The sequence below is a fragment of the Muntiacus reevesi genome, chromosome 15 (assembly GCF_963930625.1).
Source record: "Muntiacus reevesi chromosome 15, mMunRee1.1, whole genome shotgun sequence".
Classification (NCBI taxonomy): domain Eukaryota; kingdom Metazoa; phylum Chordata; class Mammalia; order Artiodactyla; family Cervidae; genus Muntiacus; species Muntiacus reevesi.
The window spans coordinates 1,075,530-1,088,068 of record NC_089263.1 but is presented as its reverse complement, the minus strand read 5'-3'; the positions used below and the strand labels follow the sequence as shown (position 1 = coordinate 1,088,068).

Sequence of the window (12,539 nt, the reverse complement as noted above, 5' to 3'; positions counted from 1 at the left end):
ATCAGAAAGACAATAACAAGTGTTAAGGAGGATGTGGAGAAATTGGAACCTTTCAACACAGCTCATAGGAATGTAAAATAGTGTAGTCACTTAGGAAGAGTTTGGGAGTACCTAAAATTTTAACCATGAAGTTACCCTGTGTTCCCCTCTAGAGTTCTGTTCCTAAGTATGTAACCCAAAATAAATGAAAACACACATCTGCAAAAAGTTGTACATGAATTTTCATAGCAACCCTGCTATAATAGTCAGAAGTGGAAATAACCCAAATGTCTATCAACTGGTGAATGGATAAGCAAAATATATGGTATGGTGTAACTGTAAAAAAGAATAGCATTTGGTCATTAAAAGGAATGAAGTATTGATTCATGCTACAAAATGGATGAACCCTGAATATGTTAAGTGAAAGGCTGCATTCTTTTATGTGTCCATTAAATGAATTGTTCAAATAGGCAAATCCATAACGTTGGAAAACTGATTAGTGATTGCCAGGAAATGAAAGAAGGAAAAAAATGGAGATGGACTGCTAATTGTTAAAGTGTTTCTTTACAGAATGATGAAATGTTCTGGATTTGGATAGTTGGGAGGGTTTTTAAAACATTGTGAATACATTAAAAAGCACTGAATTGTGCAATTTTTAAAAGATTTTCTTGTATGTGCATTATAAATTAATTTCTTTTTAATCCCAATTGAGGGACAGTCTACAAAATAACTGAATAGTACTCGCCAAAACTGTCAAGAGCATCAAAAACAAAGGCTGAGAAACTTTCTGAGTCTTATCTTAACCAAGAAGAGCCTTGAGACAGGAGTACTAAATGTAATGTATCATCCTGAATGAGATCTTGGACATTATGGAGAAACTGAGGACATCTGAATAAACCATAAACTTCTGTTAATAATAATGTACCAATATTGGTTCATTATTGTAATGAATGTACCATACAAATGTAACATTGATAATAGGGGAATATATGTATGAGATATAGGGGAACTCTGTTCTACCTTCAAAATAATTATGTAAATATAAAAGTATTCTGAAGTTAAATTTGGTTAAGGGAATAAACCTGATCAGAAAATGATATGCAAAAATGTTCTAACATGGTCACCTATAAAAGAAGTAGGCTCACATGCAAGGGAAGAAGGGAGATTTTCTACTGAAAAAAAAAATCTCTCTAATTTGAAAGTTTTTTTCTGTAATTTGAATTTATGAACTATATGAAGTAAAAAGTAAAGGGAACAGAAAAAGTTGTTCAAAGAAACTTGTCTGGCAAAAGACAATGAAGTTAAAAGGGAAAACACAAGAGAACTCGTTTACTATATACTTAGATAATGAATTATCATTAATTCTGTATCATTAATGAATCATTAATTGTCATTAGTTATCACTACAGCCAGAACGTATAGAAATTAATAAGGAAAAGAGAACCTCAAAGAAAAAAGTGCAAGGATGCCCAATCATTATGAAGTATCTTCCAGGTACTTTAACACTAGTTCAAATAACAACCATATGACAAATTTCAAATCTCCATCTCTTTTACTGGTTAGGAAATTGAGACACAGGGCAGCAAAAATCCACACGCAAAGTCATACAGCTCATAGGTGGTTGAGCTCAGATTCAAGCCCGGCACCCTGGCTCCAATACCCCTGTGCTCTTAACCACTACTCTTAACCATCTGTAATGGCCTACCCGTCTCGTAGGGGTAATGGATCTGTTCATTATAATTTTAATTCCACAACCAATGTGGACAAATCCACATATGAGAACCTTAAGCTCAAGCAGAAAGCTGGGTGAAAAGAGAAAACAACAGAAAAACCTAAAAGTGCCCCCTTATTCTCCTTACTTAAGGCACTGGGAGGGAGGCCTGGCGTGCTGCAGTCCATGGGGTTGCAAAGAGTCAGATACGACTGAGTGACTGAACTGAACTGAGTTGAACTGAAGGGGATGACAGAGGATGAATTGGTTGGATGGCATCATCAATGTGATGGACATGAGTGAGTAGGCTCCAGGAGTTGGTGATGGACAGGGAAGCCTGGTGTGCTGCAGTGCGTGGGGTCACAGAGTCAGACACATCTGAGCGACTGAACTGAACTGAAGGCACTGGGTGGCAGTCTTTCACTACAGGCACAGCTGGTTCACAAGAAGCTCAACAGGAGAGAGAAATCTTTGCTGCAGGCCCCCTCCCCCACCTTGGGAACAGCAGGAGGGAGATTCTCCTACTAGCAGCCTTCTTGGAAAGTCCCAGGACCAACTCAGGAAGAGGCTAGTCAGGGGAAGAAAGTACCTACTTGTTTAGAAACAAAACACACGCAATAAAAAGATACTTTTCCACCCACAGATTCTATATACATTCTCACTATGTCTCCAGATTTGGGGGCAAGATTTCTCTTGATGTGGTCAAACGACCACATCACATCCCACCGACAACTTATGCATTTTTTAATGGTTGAGGAATCAAAAGAAAGAATATTTTGTGATACAAAATTTATATGAAGTTCAAATTTCAGTATCCAGGAATAAAGTGCATGCAGAACATAGCTGAATAGAAAAACCCAGACTTTTCCCAAGTAAGGAAAAATACAGGTCTATTTAGCCTTACACAATTATCACCCTCACATAGAATATTTCACTTCTGACATTTCCATCACCAAATATGTGTTGGGTTTTCTCTAAACCAAGCAATTATCCATTACACCAGCTGAATGTCTTACAATTTAGCTCAATTCTAATATTATCTACCTGGATATAGTGTCAGATAACACAGGTCAGAGCCCACAGCTCAGTTCTACGAGACTACTCCTACCCTGCATCAGATGCCAAGTGCACGGAATACTCGCCACGTTACCCGTAACTTCTGTGGACAAATAATGTAGCCTGCCATAGCAGTAAACAAAGGAGGTCGCCACCATCAAGTCATCACCCTCTGCAGCCACCCCCAGCTATGCACCCTGAGGGGATTCAGGATGGAGAAAAACAGGATGTTGACCCTATATGGTAAAGGTGCACATCAAAGGAATGATTTCCGTGAGCCCAGACTCTCGCATCTTCCCAAACATAGAAAAAGTGTTAAGTTCATTAATGAGATACCTGGTTTTTCTCTAATTAACAGCAGACTTTTAATATTCCCACCACCTGGCTGTTGGGTGGGACGTTGGTTGATTGTTTTTTTGTAAAAGCTCCTAAATATCTTGGCTCCTTCTTTACCTCTGGGAAACAGTCCCTCAGGACTGAGGGGTTATCTCATGGGCTTCAGTCCTCAGAAAATCTGCCAAATAAAACTGAATTATCAACTTTTAGGTTGTGCTTTTTTTCCCCCAGTCAACTCTTCTCTGCAGTTTGGAGGCTCCTATGATCTCCTCAATTTATTTGCTACAGCAACTCACAGAATTTAGGGAAACCTTTACCTACATTTCCTAACTTATTAAAGGATATGATAAACAAAACAGCTGAACAGCCTGAAGTGATGCTTAGGGTGAGGTCTGGGAGAGTTGTCCTGTGAACAAGCATAGGAGGTTTTGTCCTGTGAACCCGGGGTGCATCAATATTCTCCCAGTACACAGACAGATCACCAACCTGCAATTTTCCTAAATGTCATACTTCGGGAATTTTTGTGCAGCCTTCCTTATATAGGCATGTTCAATTATTAACTCCATTTATAGCCCCTCTATCCTCTCTAGAGAAGTGAGGGGTGAAACTGAAAAATTCCAGGCTTCTAAGCATGGCTCTGTCTTTCTGATGTTCAAGAGTCATTGAGTAGCCCACCCAGTCACCTCATTAGAACAGAAGATGCTCCAAATATTCTTCTCACTTCGCAACTTACAAAAGATTTAGGAGCCCTGTGTTAAGGATGAGGTCAGATACAAATATTAAACCAGAGATGCTGCTAGTGTTCTTATTTTTCAGTCACTCCATTGTGTTTAACTTTTTGAGACCCCATGGGCTGCAGTACACCAGGCTTCCCTGTCCATCACCATCTCCTGGAACTTGCTCAAACTCCTGTCCATCAAGTTGGTGATGCCATCCAACCATCTTATCCTCAGTCATCCCCTTCTCCTCCTGCCTTCAATCTTTCCCAGGATCAGGGTCTTTCCCAATGAGTGAGTTCTTCACATAAGGTGGCCAAAGTGTTGGAGCTTCAGCATCAGTCCTTCCAGTGAATATCCAGGGTTGATTTCCTTTAGGATTGAATGGTTTGATCTCCTTGCGGTCCAAGGGACTCTTAAGAGTCTTCTCTAATACTGCAGTTCAAAAGCATCAATTCCTTGGCACTCAGCCTTCTTTATAATCCAATTCTCACATTCATACATGACTACTGGAAAAACCATAGCTTTGACTAGATGGACCTTTGTTGACAAAGTAATGTCTCTGCTTTTTAATATGCTGTCTAGGTTGGTCAAACCTTTTCTTCCAAGGAGAAAGCATGTTTTAATTTCATGGCTACAGTCACCATCTGCAGTGATTTTGGCTCCCAAGAGAATAACATCTGTCACTGTTTCCCCATCTATTTGCCATGAAGTGATGGGACTGGATGCCATGATCTTAGTTTTTTGAATGTTGAGTTTTAAGACAAGTGTTTTTATTACTTAGGAATTTATAAGATTTTAGGAACTCTGTGGCCGGAACTGGGAGCAGAGACTGGCATATAATTTTTTTTCCTGTTATCTCACAATAGCTTTGTACATTTGCTCACATATTATCTATGGTTACAGCTGCAGAGCTGAGTAGTTACAACTGACAGGGCTAAAGGCATACTGCCTCTGGTGGCTCAGATGGTAAAGAATCTGCCTGCAAGGTGGGAGGCCTGGGTTCAATCCCTAGGTTGGGATGATCCCTTGGAGAAGGGAATAGTGACTCATTCCAGTATTCTTGCCTGGAAATCCCAAGGACAGAGGTGCCTGGTGAGCTACAGTCCATCAGGTCAAAAAGAGTCACACTACTGAGGGACTAACACACATAGCCCCAACATAGGGGCTTCCCCAGTGACTCAGGTGGTGAAGAACTCTCCTACCAGTGCAGGAGACTCAAGAGACGTGGGTTCCATCCCTAACTCAGGAAGATCCCCTGGAGAAGAAAATGGCAAACTTCTCCAGTATTCTTGCCTGAGAATTTCATGGACACTGGAGTCTGGCAAGCTAAAGTCCAGGAGGTCACAAAGGAGTTGGACAGGACTGAGCACACACACACGCACGCACTCATGCCTGCACCCCAACGTATGCTTCACTGAATATTTTAAGCTGAAAGTTAGGAGAAAATAGAAGAAACAGGAAGGTCACTGTGATCTTCTCCCAACCCTCCTCTGAGATAAGTCATAAAAGTCTCCTGTGAGAGGTGCCTATCCTATACCCAGGGGGAAGGATCATTCTTATTTCCAAAGACAAAAGGATGCCAAGAAGAATAAGAAAAATAAGTTTTAATAAATTTCATCCAGTTTTCTTCACCAACCTCATCCTCTCTGACATTTCTGTACAAACTTGGCATAAAAATACTCAAGGTCTGATTCTATAGGAATTTAGAATTCTATAGAATTTAGAATTCTAAATATAGAATTTAGGAATTCTAATTTTCCTTAGGAATGAAGGCTTTTATGTCACATACTACTCACATTAAATAAATTTGCACGGGGAATTCCTCGGTGGTACAGTAGTTAGAACTCTATGTGTTCACTGCTGAGGATCCAGGGTGTGATCCATGGTTGGGGAACAAGGACCCCACCAGTCATCCAGAGCTGGCAAAAGAAAAAAAGTCATAAACAAATTTGTTTATCTTTGTAAGTTCAATTTTCAAACCCTGCCAGGAAAGGGTTGAGGAGAGTTTTTTCCTGCACTAAACAGCAGAAACTATTTGGTTCACAAAGCCAAAAACATTTACTATCTGACTGTGATGGTGATTTTATGTGTCAAATTGACTAGGACATGCTGCTGCTGCTGCTGCTAAATCTGTTCAGTCGTGTCCAACTCTGCACAACCCCATAGATGGCAGCCTACCAGGCTCCCCTGTTCCTGGGATTCTCCAGGCAAGAACACTGGAGTGGGTTGCCATTTCCTTCTCCAATGCATGAAAGTGAAAAGTGAAAATGAAGTCACCCAGTAATGTCTGACTCTTAGAGACCCCATGGACTGCAACCTACCAGGCTCACATGAGTCAGTTTCTAAAAATAAATCTCTATTTGTCCAACAAATTGGCACTTTAGAGGAAAAGTTTGCTGATCTCTATCTTAGTCACTTTTATCACAAAAGTTGTCAGGAATTCCTAGTCAGAATAGTGTGATTAACAATCTTCCTTTTACAATATATGTAAATGAAACCATCATACTGACATATAGCAACAACATGGATGAAATTTCAGGGCATTATGTGAAAGAAGTATGGCAGACAGCAAAGGACAAATACTATATGATTCTACTTACATGAGTTACCTGGAGTAGTCAGATTCGTAGAGACATAAAGTAGAATGGTCATTGCTAGGGGCTGGGAGTAGGGAGAAATGGGGAACTGTTGTTTAGTGGGCACTGTTTCAGTTACTCAAAATGAAATGAGTTCTGGAGATGCATGGCTGATGGTTGCAGAACAGTGTGACAGAAAATGCCACTGAGCTGTACGTTTAAAATGGTGAATTTTATTTAACACGAATTTTACCATAGTACAAAAAAAACAGTACAAAGCACTATGATGACTAAGCAAATTATTAGATTCATGAAAAGAAAGCCCAAATGCAAATTTTTTAAAAATACCAAAAATGTCTATATATTATAGGTTTCCAGGGAAATTGTTTTGGTTCTGTTAATTGCTTTATAAGTTATTTGCAAAATATCTTTAAATAATTTTTACATCAACAATAAATTCTGTTGATAAGCTATGCTTTATTGACTATGCCAAAGCCTTTGCCTATGGGATCATGACAAATTCTGGAAAATTCTGAAAGAGATGGGAATACCAGACTACCTGACCTGCCTCCTGAGAAATCTGTATGCAGGTCAAGAAGCAACAGTTAGAACTGGACATGGAACAACAGACTTGTTCCAAATTGGGAAAGGAGTATGTCAAGGCAGTATATTCTCACCCTGTTTTTTTAACTTATATGCAGAGTACATCATGAGAAATCCCAGGTTGGATGAAGTGCAATCCAGAATCAAGATTGCTGGGAGAAATAGCAATAACATCACATATACAGATGACACCACCCTTATGGCAGAAAGCAAAGAGGAACTGAAAAGCCTCTTGATGAAACTGAAAGAAGAGAGTCAAAAAATTGGCTTAAAACTTAACATTCAAAAAACTAAGATCATGGCATCTGGTCCCATCTCTTCATGACAAATAGATGGGGAAACAATGGAAACAGTGACAGACTTTATTTTTTTTTGACTCCCAAATCTTTGCAGGTGGTGACTGCAGCTGTGAAATCAAAAGATGCTTGCTCCTTAAAAGAAAAGCTATGACCAACCTAGACAGCATATTAACAAGCAGAGATATCACTCTGTCAACAAAGGTTCATCTAGTCAAAGCTTTGGTTTTTCCAGTAGCCATGAGAGTTGAAATATAAAGAAAGCTGAGTGCCGAAGAATTGATGCTTCTGAACTGTGGTGCTGGAGAAGACTCCTGAGAGTTCCTTGAATTGCAAGGAGATCCAACCAGTCCATCCTAAAGGAAATCAGTCCTGAATATTCATTGGAAGGACTGATGCTGAAGCTGAAACTTCAATACGTTGGCCAGCTGATACAAAGAAGTGACTCACTGGAAAAGACCCTCATGCTGGAAAATATTGAAGGCAGGAAGAGAAGGGGATGACAGTGGGTAAGATGGTTGGATGGCATCACTGACTCAATGGACATGAGTTTGAGCAAACTCTGGGAGTTGGTGATGGACAGGGAAACCTGGCGTGCTGCAATCCATGGGGTCACAAAGAGTCAGACACGGCTGCGCAGCTGAACTGACTGATATCTAGAAAAGCACTAATTCTCTTCATGGTGACATCAGATCCTCATGACTAGCAGAACAACCTTTGTAAAATGAGGTGAGGCCTTAATTGTATTGAACTCCACCTTCACCAAAACCTTACATATTGACTTTCTTTCCACTGCCTCTTTGGAGCAGTCTCTCAGAGCTATCTGAGTTGTTGCCTCCTAGGCTTCAGTCCTCATTTTGGCCCAAACAAAACTTAACACAATTTTCTGACAGTATCTGTAGGGTTTTCTAAGTAAAATATCATGTCATCTGCAAATAGTGAGAGTTCTACTTCCTCCTTTTCAATCTGGATTCCTTTTATTTCTTTCTCTTCTCTGATTGCCACAGCTAGGACTTCCAAAACTATATTGAATAATTGTGGTGACAGTGGGTACCCTTGTCTTATTCCTGATCTTAGAGGGAACATTTCCAGTTTTTCACCATTTAGAGTAATATTTGCTCTGGGCTTGTTGTATATGGCTTTTATTATGTTAAAGTAGGTTCCTTCTATGCCAGTTTTTTGTTTGTTTGTTTGTTTCCCAATTATTTTTTTTAGTTGGAGGCTAATTACTTTACAATATTGTAGTGGTTTTTGCCATACATTGACATGAATCAACCATGGGTGTACATGTGTTCCCCATCCTGAACCCCCCTCCCACCTCCCTCCCCATCCCATTCCTCTGGTCATCCCAGTGCACCAGCCCTGAGCACTTGTCTCATGCATCCAACCTGGACTGGCGATCTGTTTCACACTTGATAATATACATGTTTCGATGCTGTTCTCTCAGATCCTCCCAGCCTCGCCTTCTCCCACAGAGTCCAAAAGTCTGTTCTATACATCTGTGTCTCTTTTTCTGACTTGCATATAGGGTTATCATTACCATTTTTCTAAATTCTATATATATATGTGTCAGTATACCGTATTGGTGTTTATCTTTCTGGCTTACTTCACTCTGTATAATGGGCTCCAGTTTCATCCATCTCATTAGAACTGATTCAAATGAATTCTTTTTAATGACTGAGTAATATTCCACTGTGTATATGTACCATAGCTTCCTTATCCATTCATCTGCTAATGAGCATCTAGGTTGCTTCCATGTCTTGGCTATTATAAACAGTGCTGCAATGAACACGTGTCTCTTTCAGATCTGGTTTCCTCGGTGTGTATGCCCAGGAGTGGGATTGCTGGGTCATATGCTATGCCAGTTTTTTGAAGAGCTTTTTATCATAAATGGATGCTGAATTTTTTCAAAAGCTTTTTTTGCATCTATTGAAATTATCATATGGTTTTTATCTTTCAAGTTGCTAGTATGGTATATCACACTGATTGATCTACATATATTAAAGAATCCTTGCACCAGGCAGAATGGGCATAATCAAATAATAAACAAACAACAAGTACTGGAGAGGGTGTGGAGAAAAGGGAACTCTCCTACACTGCTGGTAGGAATGTAAATTGATACAGTCACTATGGAAGACAGTATGGAGATTCCTTAAAAAACTATAAATAAAACCATATGACCCAGCAATTCCACTTCTAGGCATATACCCTGAAGAAAGCAAAACTGAAAAAGATGCATTGGGGTATCTTTGCAACACTATTTAGAATAGCCAAGGCCTGGAAGATGAATGGATAAAGAAGATGTGGTACATATATCCAATGAAATAGTACTCAGCCATAAAAATGAATACACTTGAGTCTGTTCTAATGAGGTGAATGAACCTAGAGCCTATTATACAGAGTGAAGTAAGTTAGAAAGAGAAAAGAAGTATCATATATTAATGCATGTATTTGGAATCCATGCAGATGTTACTGACAAAACTTTTCAGAGAGCAGCAGTCTTATGGACAAGGTGGAGGACATGAGGGAGAGAGTGCAATAAATGAAGAGAATAGCATGGGTGCATACACACTAACATATGTAAATAGAGAGCCAATGGGAATTTGCTGTATTACTCAGAGAACTTAAACTGGGACTCTACAGTAAACTAGAGGGGTGAGAATGGGCATGAGGTGGGAGGGAGACTCAAGAGGGAGGGGACATATGTACACCTACGGTTAATTCATATTGATGTGTGAAAGAAATCAAAGCAATATTGTAAAGAAATCATCAATCAATTAGAAATAAATATATTAAAACAAACAACACTTGCAACTCTCACATTGTGCATCTCTTTTAGTCAACACTATAAAAGGCCAAAAAGTGGATAGTGCCCCAATTTCTAGAAATCCCCATCTCTTCCCCCAAATAGTTAGAATAATCCTCTTACTCATTAGCCTTTAAAATTACTCAACCCTATAAAAACTAATAGCCCCATAACGCCATACCCTGGTGACTCTTGCCTTTGAAGATGGTTCGCACTCTGTCTATGGAGTGTTAATTTCCCTGAATAAATCTTCTTTCCCCCTACTGTGGCTCATTCTTGAATTCTTTCCTATAAGAAGCCCAGAACTCACATTTGGCGGCTGTCCCAGAGACTTAGACATAACCTGGGATGTGATCATGCTCTCCAGTCCTACTCTCTTTCCTGCGTCAATAGGGAACTGGATAATTGTGATATTGCAACTTAGAATAAGATGTGTGTGTGTGTATATATATCTCCCTTTTTCTGGCGCAGAGCTCCTAAAACCCTTGCAATTTCTTGTGCTGAGAGTAAAAATGGTATTTTTTGTTATGCTAATAAGGTGATTTTAGAAGATAGGAAAGGATGAGGGCTGGCTTGGTTGCCAAGATAAGGAAGTGATAAGAGAGGTGGCACTTTCAATCCCATCCCCAGACCTCTGAGGAGGAGAGAAGGCTGAAAATGAAATCAGCCTTCAGTGGCCAGTGATTTAATCAACTGTACCTAGGTAATGAAGATTCCATTAAAAACAAAAGGATGGGGTTTGGAGAACTTCCAGGTTTGTACACTAGAAAAATTTCATACACCACAGTGCTGGGCCCATTCTCCACAGGGACAGAGTCCCTCTACTCAGGACCTTGCACTCTGGATCTCCTCCTGTAGCTTCTGATTCCTAACTTTTAATGTGCTTTGTAATAAACTGGTATTATAGTGCGTAAATCGGTTTTCTAAATCCTGTGGGCCATTCTAACAAATTAACTGAATCCAAGCGATCATAGGAAGCTCTGATTTTTAGCCAGTTGGTCAGAGAGACAGGAGATAACCTGAACCTGAAATTTGTAAATGAAGCAGGAGGGGCAGTTTGTAGGGTTGAGCCCTTAACCTGTCAAATCTGATACTATCTCTGGTTAGATAATGTCAGATTTGAATTGAATTTCAGTGTCTGGTGTCAGACAATTGTATCTGGTGTCAGACAATTGCTTGGTGGTTGTAGGGGGAAATTTCCCACATGTTGGAATTGCATATACAAACTTTAATACTTAAAGTGCAGCCAGGCCTCAAGTGCCATTCTTTTTGTTTGTTTGTTTGTTTTCCCTAGTGCCATTCTTCTATAGCTCCTGCATCAATGACTGCTCCAGAAACCCACTAGTTGGCAGGGTAAGACAAAGGGGTGGGGAACTGAGGAAACCAATTAACTTGAAGGCTTCCCTTCAAGTACCATTTATTCTCTAGCACATTCTCTGAATAGAGTGATAACAAAACTGATGCTCAGATACTTGAAGGACTTGCTCAAGGTCTCAGACCTTTTTAAAATTATCATAAGGTTAAAAAAATCACAAGCACAAATCAATAAATCAACAAGATATAGATACAGACTTGTACTGTAGATGTGGAGTGGGTTGCCCACTCCAGTATTCTTGCCTGAGAATCCCAGGGACAGGAGTAATTGGGTTTCAAAGAGTCAGACATGACTGAGTGACTAAGCACATAGATGTGGAAGATACTACAGATGCGGAAGAACTTATTAAAGAAAGTGAAGAAATAAATAATATGGAAAAATGTCAGTATAAACTATCACTTGTTGGAACTGAGACATTCATTGATTCAAATGCTCAGTTATTACAAATTATGCAAGTGAAATATTTTACCACCACTGGATTTAGTCAGTGTCAGAAAGAAACTCCTCTTTATTCCATTGAATGAAGCTGTTCTGCCTGGTAATCTTAGGAAGAATTCCAAAAATTAAGGCATGATGTAGAAATGTTACTGTCTACTATTCAAAGAATGAAGAGATAAAAGTTAAAACAGTGATTGGATATACAGCAATAGATATTGGAATCTCTTAATTAACTCAACAATGAAACATCACATAGTCACATTTTTTTTGAAGTGAGAAACTTTAATAAGCTGAAAACAATATTTAATATAAAAGAATATAAAGAAAAACCTTAATTACCTTGCATGAGTTTCTAGAAGACCATTTTCTTATAATTGATAGAAGATTGAAAAAGACAAGAGAAAAATCAAATAAATAACCTAACTTTACAGCTCAAGCAACTAGAAAAAGAAGAAATGAAGAAACCCAGCATTAGTGGAAGAAAAGAATCATAAAAATCTGGGCAGAAATAAACGATAAAGAAACAAAGAAGACTATAGCAAAAATCAACAAAACTAAAAACTGGTTCTTTGAGAAGATAAAAAAAAAATAGACAAACCATTAGCCAGACTCATCAAGGAAAAAAGGCAAAAGAATCAAATCAA

At 39.1% G+C, this 12,539-nt stretch overlaps 1 pseudogene; it reads left to right on the top strand.

Moving 5' to 3' along the window:
- Window positions 1-10,814: 10,814 nt before the first annotated feature.
- Window positions 10,815-12,313, top strand: LOC136147472 (centromere protein K pseudogene; annotated as a pseudogene).
- The last annotated feature ends 226 nt before the right edge of the window (window positions 12,314-12,539 follow it).